At 35.8% G+C, this 11,210-nt stretch overlaps 4 non-coding genes across 4 annotated transcripts; all 4 read left to right on the top strand.

The window, feature by feature from the left end:
• The first annotated feature begins 671 nt into the window (after positions 1-671).
• On the top strand, positions 672-743 carry Trnap-agg (transfer RNA proline (anticodon AGG)). The gene has a single exon. It is a non-coding gene; the product is annotated as a tRNA-Pro (tRNA).
• A 782-nt stretch (positions 744-1,525) lies between these two features.
• On the top strand, positions 1,526-1,598 carry Trnaq-uug (transfer RNA glutamine (anticodon UUG)). Its single transcript has one exon. It is a non-coding gene; the product is annotated as a tRNA-Gln (tRNA).
• Positions 1,599-2,050: 452 nt separating this feature from the next.
• Positions 2,051-2,122, top strand: Trnap-ugg (transfer RNA proline (anticodon UGG)). Its single transcript has one exon. It is a non-coding gene; the product is annotated as a tRNA-Pro (tRNA).
• A 5,641-nt stretch (positions 2,123-7,763) lies between these two features.
• Trnap-agg (transfer RNA proline (anticodon AGG)) lies at positions 7,764-7,835 on the top strand. The gene has a single exon. It is a non-coding gene; the product is annotated as a tRNA-Pro (tRNA).
• The last annotated feature ends 3,375 nt before the right edge of the window (positions 7,836-11,210 follow it).

Below are 11,210 nucleotides of genomic sequence, written 5' to 3'. Positions count from 1 at the left end.
TCTGTAATTAAACATGAGTTCAATATTAATAATACTATCTCCGAGGAAAAAAGGTTTTTTAATATTTTGTGATTTTATTTTTTCAAAAATAGCAAATAACAAAAAAAATCGGAGCGGGGACAAGAAACTAATCATTTCTTTAATTAGCACTAACATTCCGCAATTCTTCATCGTAGACTCGTTGGTCTAGGGGCATGATTCTCGCTTTGGGTGCGAGAGGTCCAGGTTCAATTCCCGGACGAGCCCGATTCTTTTTGCCATTTATTTAAGATGTCCAAAACTTGCTGTTCCGTACATTATACTAGACTTTGGTGAAGTTATATTATGGTGACACTTTTAAATTTGATTTTTAATTAATATCCTTTAACATGTTTAATTGTAACTGTTGTCATTAACAATGTCAAAAAGTGTTTCCAACCTTGGTAAAACATGTCTGCTGACACTAATAAGTTTTGTTTCTGTTATCCTTCACATTTTAAAATTCAAGTAAATGGCGGGTTTTTGTTTTGTTTTGTTGTTTGTTTTGTTTTTTGTGCGTAAAATATGTGATAACTATAACATGTTTTCAGTTTTACTTGAGTAACTTGAGACCCCCTTGAAAAAATTATAAAATTTAGCAAACACAAATAGAACTACTAGAATTACTATTTAAACCTCATACTATCAACGGAGGCTCGTTGGTCTAGGGGCATGATTCTCGCTTAGGGTGCGAGAGGTCCCGGGTTCAACTCCCGGACGAGCCCAATATTTTGTTCTTTCCTGATTCGCCATAAATTACCAGTGTCTCTCCATAACAAATAAGTACAATTCAAAACTCATGCAAATGGCTCATAAATTTGCAACAAATGCCCGGCTCCATCATTCAACTTTTTGAAGTAATACCTATGATTCAACCACTTGTGCATTCTGAAGCACAACATTGCATGCTACTTAAAATATATAATCATTATAAGCCCACTATCTTTTTTTTTTATATATTCAAAATAAGCAATTTTTCGGACACACTATAATAATAAACCATGTAGTGCGCTGGTTATTTCAATCATGAATTTCAATCTAATAAAGAATAGTTATAACTAACTGCAATGATTCGTTAACTTGGTAACCATTCAGGGAAGTACAACTTAAGTACCAGTAGGTCAACATCAGCAGGACTCAATCGGCAATGACTATTTTGATGTGTTATATTTTGGCAACAAGTCATTCTAGGTGGTTCAAACTATTCTTTATTAGGGTTGTTGTACAGAAAAAAGCACTTGCGTTCTGAGTTGTATCGATTTGGCCAAACAAAATCCTTCTTTTGGCAAAAGTAAAACATGGCCGGATATTCTTCATTTATGCTATCTCTGTAATTAAACATGAGTTCAATATTAATAATACTATCTCCGAGGAAAAAAGGTTTTTTAATATTTTGTGATTTTATTTTTTCAAAAATAGCAAATAACAAAAAAAAAAAAATCGGAGCGGGGACAAGAAACTAATCATTTCTTTAATTAGCACTAACATTCCGCAATTCTTCATCGTAGGCTCGTTGGTCTAGTGGCATGATTCTCGCTTTTGGGTGCGAGAGGTCACGGGTTCAATTCCCGGACGAGCCCGATTCTTTTTGCCATTTATTTAAGATGTCCAAAACTTGCTGTTCCCTACATTGTAGACTTTGGTGAAGTTATATTTGGTGACACTTTTAAATAACAGTTTTAACCCCCAAAATTGTCAAAATTAGTTGCAATATTTTCGGGGCAGGGTTTTATATTATATAGCTATCATATTTTTTTTTTAACAAGCAACAGTTGTCATGGTTTCGGCTATTATCATGATTATACAGGTGCTGTTGATGGAGGAAGGTGCGGAATTGGCTTAAAAAAGACGGATATTCTTCACTTATGCTATTTCTGTAATTAAACATGAGTTCAATATTAATAATACTATCTCCGAGGAAAAAAGGTTTTTTAATATTTTGTGATTTTTTTTTTCAAATATCGGAGCGGGAGGGGACAAGAAACTAATCATTTCTTTAAATAGCACTAACATTCCACAATTCTTCATCGCAGGCTCGTTGGTCTAGGGGCATGATTCTCGCTTTGGGTGCGAGAGGTCCCGGGTTCAATTCCCGGACTAGCCCGATTCTTTTTGCCATTTATTTAAGATGTCCAAAACTTGCTATTCCCTACATTAGTAGGGATGACCAATGACCCATCAACTTAATTAGAACACCCCCATAGACATGCAGGGAGCTCAACTGTGCACTGCTTGCACAGACATTTCTAAATTGAGCTCATTCTTTTATTTTTCAATATTTTTCTGTAAAAATCGGAGATGTTAATGCCAATTATGTTTTGTAACTATCCTGCAATTACATCAACATAACTTATTTGGTTTTCCTATAAGTGTGAGTCAAAATTGGTCCATCGCCACAGTGCGCTTAATTGCCAGTGGCTAAGTACAGCACTGCTCAGAATGGCACAAAATATTCACATTATTCAGATCAATAAGATCAGGTGAAAACCTTGACCTACTGAGCTGTAATTTGGCAGAGTTGCCATTATTACCTCTATCATACCCTCTGTAAAAAGGTTAAAAAAATGGACAAGTAGATCTCGAGTTACAAATTAAATCACCAGCTTCCCTTTGGAATTTCCATATGCCTTTCGAATCATGCTAAATAGACACCTTTCTGAACATAAATGTGAAGTTTCGTGCTCATTTGATGTATTTTTCACCTGATCCCAACCCTAAACTTTATCTTATATTTATACAATCTACAACTTGCTGCTATACTAATTATAGTAGGGATGACCATCAACATTTCATGTTGCCTATATTGCTACAAAAGATTGTTTTCTGGAAAGAACTCATCAACAGAAGTATTTGGTGGTTAAATGGTCAAAATTGGTCAAAAACTTTTCGAATTATGAATTTTCAAAGTTTCCCATTCTTACCGGTCATTGAAACGAAATAAAATGACAAAGTCCAAAAATAGCAATGGGAGCAAAATTGGTATAATCATATATTTACCTTTTTATATTTCTTTATTTTACAACATGAAACAAGCATATTGTGAAAGTATCAAAGGGGCTTCTTATGAAATGGCACTTTACTAGTCAATAGCATAAATTATTTCGTCAAACCGAGGCACTGAAATTATGCTTTTAGAAAACATTTGCCAAAAATCATCCAAAATGGCCGAAATGGCACAAAATCAAAAGTCCAGGTGATTTTTTTTTCACAACCAAAAGTTTCAATGTTATTGGGTTTAATATGCATCAAATAGTAAAATAAAACCTAAGAGTTTTCGGGAAAAAAATCCGCAGTCATGGGTGCAGAATTCTACAACTTTTAAAAAAAATCACCAAAATCCATACTAAGCTGTAAAAACTTCATCAATTTATATCATATTGCGTATGTTTCAGGATGCATAATATTTTACAACTAACATTATATAAAATATCCAGTATTTTCATCGTAATTCAAATGCCAAGGGTGTAGAATTCGGCAACCTTGTCTGCGAAAATCATTAACCCTATTCTATTACCCCCTATCAATTTCGTGCCATATGGCACTAAATGGCTTAATATGCATGTAAAAAAATTATTTACACAAAATAAGGTCTTATCTTTGGAATAGTTTTGATAATTTATCACTTCTCTATCAACAAAACACCTTTTTTCCTAATACAACTACCATTAACACATCATAAAATGGTTTAAAATGTTGGAAACCTGCATATTTTGACCATTTTTAGGCCAAATTTTGCCCTAAAAATAGCCCAAAAATGTCCATAAACTTTTTAAATATGGTAAAAAGTAACTCAGATTCCTTTTTATTATATGTAGAAACACGGCAGTGTATTTAAAACTGCATAAAAATGCCACATTGATGTACTCATACACTTCAAAATTGTAAATGAAAATAATTTTTTGATCATATTTGGCTATGAGCTAATTTGCATAATATTTACATAATTAAATATTAAACTTGTTTTTCTAAAAGCTTGAAGTCCAAGCTTGCCAATGGTATGCCACTTATTGGTTTTTACCCAACCAATAACACTGCAACGGCTAATAACTGACCTTGATAGGCTTGAATGAACACTAGTCATCTGCTACAAAACCATCACACTCTAGGACCTGGTCACTCCATACGCTGGCGAAGTTACGTAATAATCGGATTAACTACCATAGCAATAGGTACAAACAATTTTTGATTATATCGTGCTGCACTACTACGTTCATGCAGTACCTCTGCATTGAACCATAGATGTCAAAGAAATGCTAATCACTTGCACCTGTAAGATTAGTCTCTTTGAAAAGAGCGGTATTGTATTCAATCTATTATATGATTGACGACAGGTGATGAGTGCAACCTGCTTGTAGTGCAGCGCGGTATATTCAAAATTGTTTGTACCTATTGCTATGGTAGTTAATCCGATTAATTACGTAACTTCGCCAGCGTATAATGCTGCAGGGAGCACAGTACTTTAACAATGGAGTGAAAGACTCATTATTGACATGAAGCCATTCCTGGAGAGGGCAATCCCTCATTTGCATGTGACGCATTCTTATTTAAATTAGCAATTGTGTTATTGCTTAATATTCATATGTTATGGGAAGCACTTTACACCACCAGGTTGGGCAAGTCATGAATAATTTAGCATTGTGAAGCCAAATAAACTTATTATTTCCCAGGCTTGAAAAAAAATTACAGGCAGAGGTGGGAATCGATCTCGGTACCTCCCGGTTAAAAAGCACAGTGCAAGACCACTATGCCAGCTAAATATCTGTTGTGAAACGTGTAACATTAAATCAGTAATAAAAGAAGTAGATTCTTATTTTGGGCTCAAATTGTAGAAAAGGGGAAATATTTGTCTCTGCTCTAAAGAAAATAAAAATTGAGATCTTTAAACAAAATTTTACGGCTCTATTGGAAAAAAAAAGATTGATATCAAAATAACTTTAAATTCATTTCACGAGGCCGCATTGTCACAGACGAACACTGTATAGGCTAAAAACTAGATCCTCACCACTAGACGACGTCGTAGCACAGTGGTAGAGCATCAGACTGGTGATGCAAAGATTGTTGGTTCGAGTCCTCCTCTCAGCAATGTTTGTTTTTGTGAATGCAATGCTACGATACCATTTGTTCAAATTTTTCTTATTTATTTATTTATTTGTTTATTTATGTAAATAATTATGCATGTATTTATTTTGTTTAATCACTCACTCACACTCTTTAGAAAAAAGGACTCTTGGTCGATCAGTTCATTTATTCATTGTTTGATGGTTTGATATGATATGTCTATTGATCGAAATTGAATATCATATAATTTATTCATATTCATTGTTTGTGAATTGATTGATTAATTAACTGATTGATTGATTTGTTGAGCCGGTGCAAGTGAGTGCGTGAAATGTTAGAAGTGAGTTACTTGAACAAGCCTTAATAATTATAATAAATAAATAAATAAATAAATAAATAAATAAATAAATAAATAAATAAATAAATAAATAAATAAATAAATAAATAAATAAATAAATAAATAAATAAATAAATAAATCGCTTACCCCCTCACAGCCTTTTTTTTTTAACTAAACCGATATTTTACTCATTATTGACCATGGTAGGCGAAACCGTCAATAGTGATTAAAGAATTTTTGTTCAAAATAAAATTTCCATATCATAAGCGTTTCCGGACCTCTACTATTACCCCACGTACAAGGTTTTCCACGAAAAAACCTTAGACATGGGTCTCCCTTTTAGATTTTCCGTGCTATGTGTGCCGGAAAACATATTGCTTTTGCTATTTTCAAGCTCAAATCCTTAGATATGGGTCCTTACTTTCCTGACAATCCTTAGATATGGGTAGGGGCCTACCTATTTTCGGTAAAATCGTGACCCTTAGAAATGGTTATGGGTTCGGAAGCTCGGGCCGCACATCTCCGTCGAAAAATAATCCAAGTACCCGCCCCCCTGGTTATCCTAGGATAGGATAGGATAGGATAGGAAGCTTTATTTCACCACGCAAGCCCAAATGAACAAAGTTGTTCTTCCTTTTAAAGCGTTTTAAGGCAAAAATCGCACCCCTCTCACCCCAATTTTACCCTCCCCAGGACTCATAATTATTCACAGCCCCTGATTATCTCCTAAATTATTCAATTGTTTATTCGATGGGCCTAAACTCCTGTAATATGCATGCACATATTAAATACAGCAAGCTACATTCAAATTATACATGCACGATGCAAGTGCTATTCCAGAAACGCTGCACATCAGTGACATCACTTAATTAATATTACTACCGGTAGTGAATATCAAGCTTCGAAGGTTGAAAGAGCGCCCGCTTTACTACCTGAGAGCAATCCGGTAGTGGCGTTTCAATTTATTACGTGTTGGGAAATCCACAAGATCAAATAGAACGGTGAGTGATGATTATTTACTTGTTTTTAAAAACAAACTTCTTAGGCCATTAATAAACTACGTTCACGGCCGACAACTATAGTTTGAATGATATTTATTATCACACGAGGAAATAAAAACAAACGAATATGGCGCCTCACGTGCTTCAGGTCAGGTCAGTGGTCAAAGGTTTTTTTATCGCTAAATCGCTGGCTGAATATCGTATCAAATTCAAGTGATACACTACCGTCGTATTATTGACACCAATTCCTAATTTCGACATTACTATTGCGAAAGGTTATTCCATTATCAAATTAGTAGACTTTCTGTAAAAACAAATCACTGGTGCCTGATGGGAAATACTAGTGCGCCATCACCGGATTGCTCCCTGCTCTGCTAGCTGGCGCACTTTCAAGCTAGCTACTCGCATTGAACAGGCAGAGTTCGCAAAACTAACGGCGTCGTTATTTGCCAACCCTAAAAGGGATCGAAATTAATAATTCATAACCGATCGATAACTGGCCTCATTTTCTAAGTAGCAAACCAGCGGGATTTGTCATAGGTTTGCGTTGATAATAGAACAACCGTGAAGTTAGTGTCACCCCCTTGTTATTGATTAGGCGAGTATTTTAAAAGTACAGATCCTGTGCGTGTACTAGCAGCAAGTCAGTGTAGATGGTATAAATAATTATAAGAACAAGTTTAGGGTTTGGATCAGGTGAAAAATACACGAAACTTCTATCGAAATCTTCTGTCTATTTAACATGGCTCGAAAGGCGTATGGAAATTCCAAAGGGAAGCTGGTGATTTAATTTGTAACTCGAGATCTACTTGTCCAATTTTTTAACCTTTTTACAGACGGTGTGATAGAGGTATTACTGGTAACTCTGCCAAATTACAGCTCAGTAGGTCAAGGTTTTCACTTGATCTTATTGATTTGAATATTTTGTGCCATTCTGAGCAGTGCTGTACTTGACCACTGGCAATTAAGCGCACTGTGGCGATGGACCAATTTTGACTCACACTTACAGGAAAACCAATATATATTGCTGTAATTTGCAGGATAGTTACAAAACATAATTGGCATTAACATCCCCAATTTTTACAGAAAAATTATGAAAAATAAAAGAATGAGCTCAATTTAGAAATGTCTGTGCAAGCAGTACACAGTTGAGCTCCCTGCATGTCTATGGGAGTGTTCTAATCAAGTTGATGGTTCATTGGTCATCCCTAATTATAGACTTTGGTGAAATTATGTTTGGTGACACTTTTACTTGAGTAACTTGAGACCCCCTTGAAAAAATTATAAAATTTAGCAAACACAAATAGAACTTATTAAATTAATATTTAAACCTCATAATATCAGCAGAGGCTCGTTGGTCTAGGGGCATGATTCTCGCTTAGGGTGCGAGAGGTCCCGGGTTCAACTCCCGGACGAGCCCAATGTTTTGTTCTTTCATGATTCGTCTTAAATTGCCAGTGTCTCTGCATAACAAATAAGTAAAATTCAAAACTGATGCAAATGGTTCATAAGTTTGTAACAAATGCCCGGCTCCACCATTCAACTTTTTAAAGTAATACCTATGATTCACCCACTTGTGCATTCTGAAGCACAACATTGCATGCTACAGGGTGTCCCCAAAAAAGAGGCCCCTCATTGCGCCCTCTTTTTCTCCTATTTCTGAAAAGTTGATTAAATATATTTTGGTATGTAAAGAAACCTTTAATCGTTAGCTTTAATAAACCAAAACAATTATTTCAATCGGCTCACAAATTTTGAAGATATGCCCTTTTGAATAAAAGTACCCGTTTTTCACTCTGTCCACGGATAGCAAACAGAGTGGTTGGGATGGCTCATGCTGTGGAGTGGCCTGCACGATCACCAGACCTCACACCACTTGATTTTTTTTCCTTTGTGGCAAAATCCAAGGTCTTCGCAAACGTATTACTGAATGCATTCGCAAGTATCCGGTGCACAAGGATGGTACGCAACGCAATTGATGCAATGAGGACCAGGGCTGAAACCTGTATTCGCCAAGGAGGCAACCAGGTAGAAGGCAGAGCAGCACAGTAAACTCACTTCAGAAGAACCAAAGACAAACCAACGAGGCTTTTAGGGCTACCTTTTATCCTAAAAAGAGAAATAACTTATGTTGTAAATATAAAAAAAAAAGAAGCAAGACACAGCAAAGTATAAAGAAAGTAAGAAAGATAATACAACAAAAAGGCATAAATAACCAAGAAAAAAATAAGTAATTGCAAGTAAAGCAAAAGAAGTCCCATTCGGCATCCATTTTACCCACAAATTAATTACACTATTAACAAAATCCATTACCTATAAACCCACCGGTAAAGCCCATTCCATAAATTAAGTTATTTTATAAAGTTATCATTGAGGAATGTTTGATATTCATTGCTGGTATGTGTACTCCTTTTCAATCTTTGAAGTAGCCAAACCTTCTACAAAAAAAGAGTGAAAAACGGGTACATTTCTTTAAAAGAGCATATCATCAAAAGTTTTGAGCCGATTGATATAATTGTTTTAGTTTATTAAAGCTAACGACTCAGGGTTTCTTTACATACCAAAATATGTTTGATCAACTTTTCAGAAATAGGAGAACAAGAGGGCGCAATGAGGGGCCTCTCTTTTTTGGGACACCCTGTAGTTAAAATATGCAATCATTATAGGCCCACTATCTTTTTCATATTCAAAATAAGCAATTGTTTCTTACAATAACAGTTTTAACCCCAAAATTGTCAAAATTAGCTGCAATATTTTCGGGCAGGGTTTTATATATCTATCATATATTTTTTTTTTTAAACCAAGCAACAGTGTCATGGTTTCGGCTATTATCATGATTATACAGGTACTTGATGGAGGAAGGTTCGGGATTAGCTAATAGCAGAATTAGCACAATTTTGCTAATTCTGCTATTAGCACGAAATAAGTGTATAGAGTCTATAAAAATTAGTGCTATTAGCAACGCTAGCCAAAAAGCTTTAGTTTAATTTTTGGAGAAAGAGAGCCTATCACCTTAAAGTTTATTGATTGCTTTCATCATATGGAAAGGTTTCTATACAAAAACGATTCTCTTATAAACCATCATGCGCACAGTTTCCACCTCGATACATCTAACCACACATTTTTGTCCCAAGAGCTTCCAGCAGAGAACAACAAGCAGCGAATGTCTCCAAAACAGTCTCTGATTGCACTACGCGGTTGATCGCATAGCAATGTATGAACTGTGAACAGTGAAAATGGGCATCTTTGATTGGTTTTTGTCGAAACCTCAAGTATTCCTTTCATCCAATAAGAATAAGGATACTGCGGCCGAGGAGTAACCTCAAAGGATAATGTTTTTAGAGAGAGTCTGTTTAAGATTACTTATTACTTTCATGCCCTGCGGGGCTGTTATTATTGGAGTGTTTCCGGCCTCAAGATTAATAACGCCTACCATCCTGAGAAAAAATAACACTTTTGCAAATGATACGCTAATGATCGCTGTTGTAGTGCACGTTAGTAACCACTGGTTACTGCTCTTAGCCTGGGCTCATACATCTGTTCCGAATTTTGATATGCCCTAGGCTTTGTGTTGTGATCATTTTGATCAGTGGTTCGTAACAAAGAAAGCGTGATCCAATTGACCTAGCAACGGTCATATTCTAACGTGCACTACGACAGCGAATAGCACTAATATCATTATTAGCACATCTAACGCTATTAGCGCTAACAGCGCTATTAGAACACCTTACGCTGTTACTGTTAATAGCGCACTTTAAGCTAATGAGTGCTATAGCGCTATTAGCGATAATAGCGGAGCGCCTTTCATCCTGACCAAATTAACAATTTTACAAATGATGCGACACACAGTGTCATCATCCCTATATCTTCGTGTCAAAAATTGCCGTGATAGTACGGCGAATCCTCTCGTTTTTCAAAAGCTACGCATGGCGATTTTGTTCGAGATAGGCCGAGCGACTCAGGCTAAGCATACCATATGCACACGATATGAGATACCACATAGCCTGCAACAGAGTTTCTATCCTATGTTTTGACGATTTGCGCATGATCAAGTACCCCATATGATATTGCCATTACAAACCCCAGGTTTTGTTTCCAATACACTAACTGGAAATGCAATACACTATTTAGCGGGGATTGCTGTTTGCTGTGGATATATTTTACTGCATTTTATCCGTAACGATTTTGAAATCGTTCGTCAAAATTGTGCTATATTAAACTATTTGAGAATTACAATTTTATAAAGGAACACGTGTACAGAATATTAAAGCACAAGTCTATACAATGTACTATATCAACACACTATACCACTTTCTTTATCTGCGTCAATAATAGAATATTGATTTCAATTGAATACATCTCTCCATTTTGAGTTTGTACTCCACCACTGAGCGATCTAGCGATCGATTTCTAGCCAATCAGATGGACTCCTTTTCTTACGTTCGGTGAAATACCATTCGCCCGTCGCTCACCAACGGAGTATTAAGTTTATATTTATAATATAGGGTGTCGACACTGTGCGACATGAGCGCTAATAGCACTAATATCGTTATTAGCAAATTTAACGCTATTAGCGCTTATAGCGCTATCAACACACATTACGCTATTAGCGCTAATAGCGTACCTTACGCTATTAAACGAGTGCTATTAGCGCTATTAGCGTCTACCATCCCGAAAACATTAACACTTTTACAAATGATACGCTAATGAGCGCTAATATCGTTATTAGCACACCTTACGCTATTAGCGCTAATAGCGCGCATCACGGTAATGGCCGCTATTAACGCTAATAGCA

This window comes from Amphiura filiformis, chromosome 6 (genome assembly GCF_039555335.1).
Source record: "Amphiura filiformis chromosome 6, Afil_fr2py, whole genome shotgun sequence".
In the NCBI taxonomy this organism is placed as follows: Eukaryota; Metazoa; Echinodermata; class Ophiuroidea; order Amphilepidida; family Amphiuridae; genus Amphiura; species Amphiura filiformis.
The sequence above is the reverse complement of the archived record's forward strand: the minus strand, read 5'-3'. Positions and strand labels throughout refer to the sequence as shown.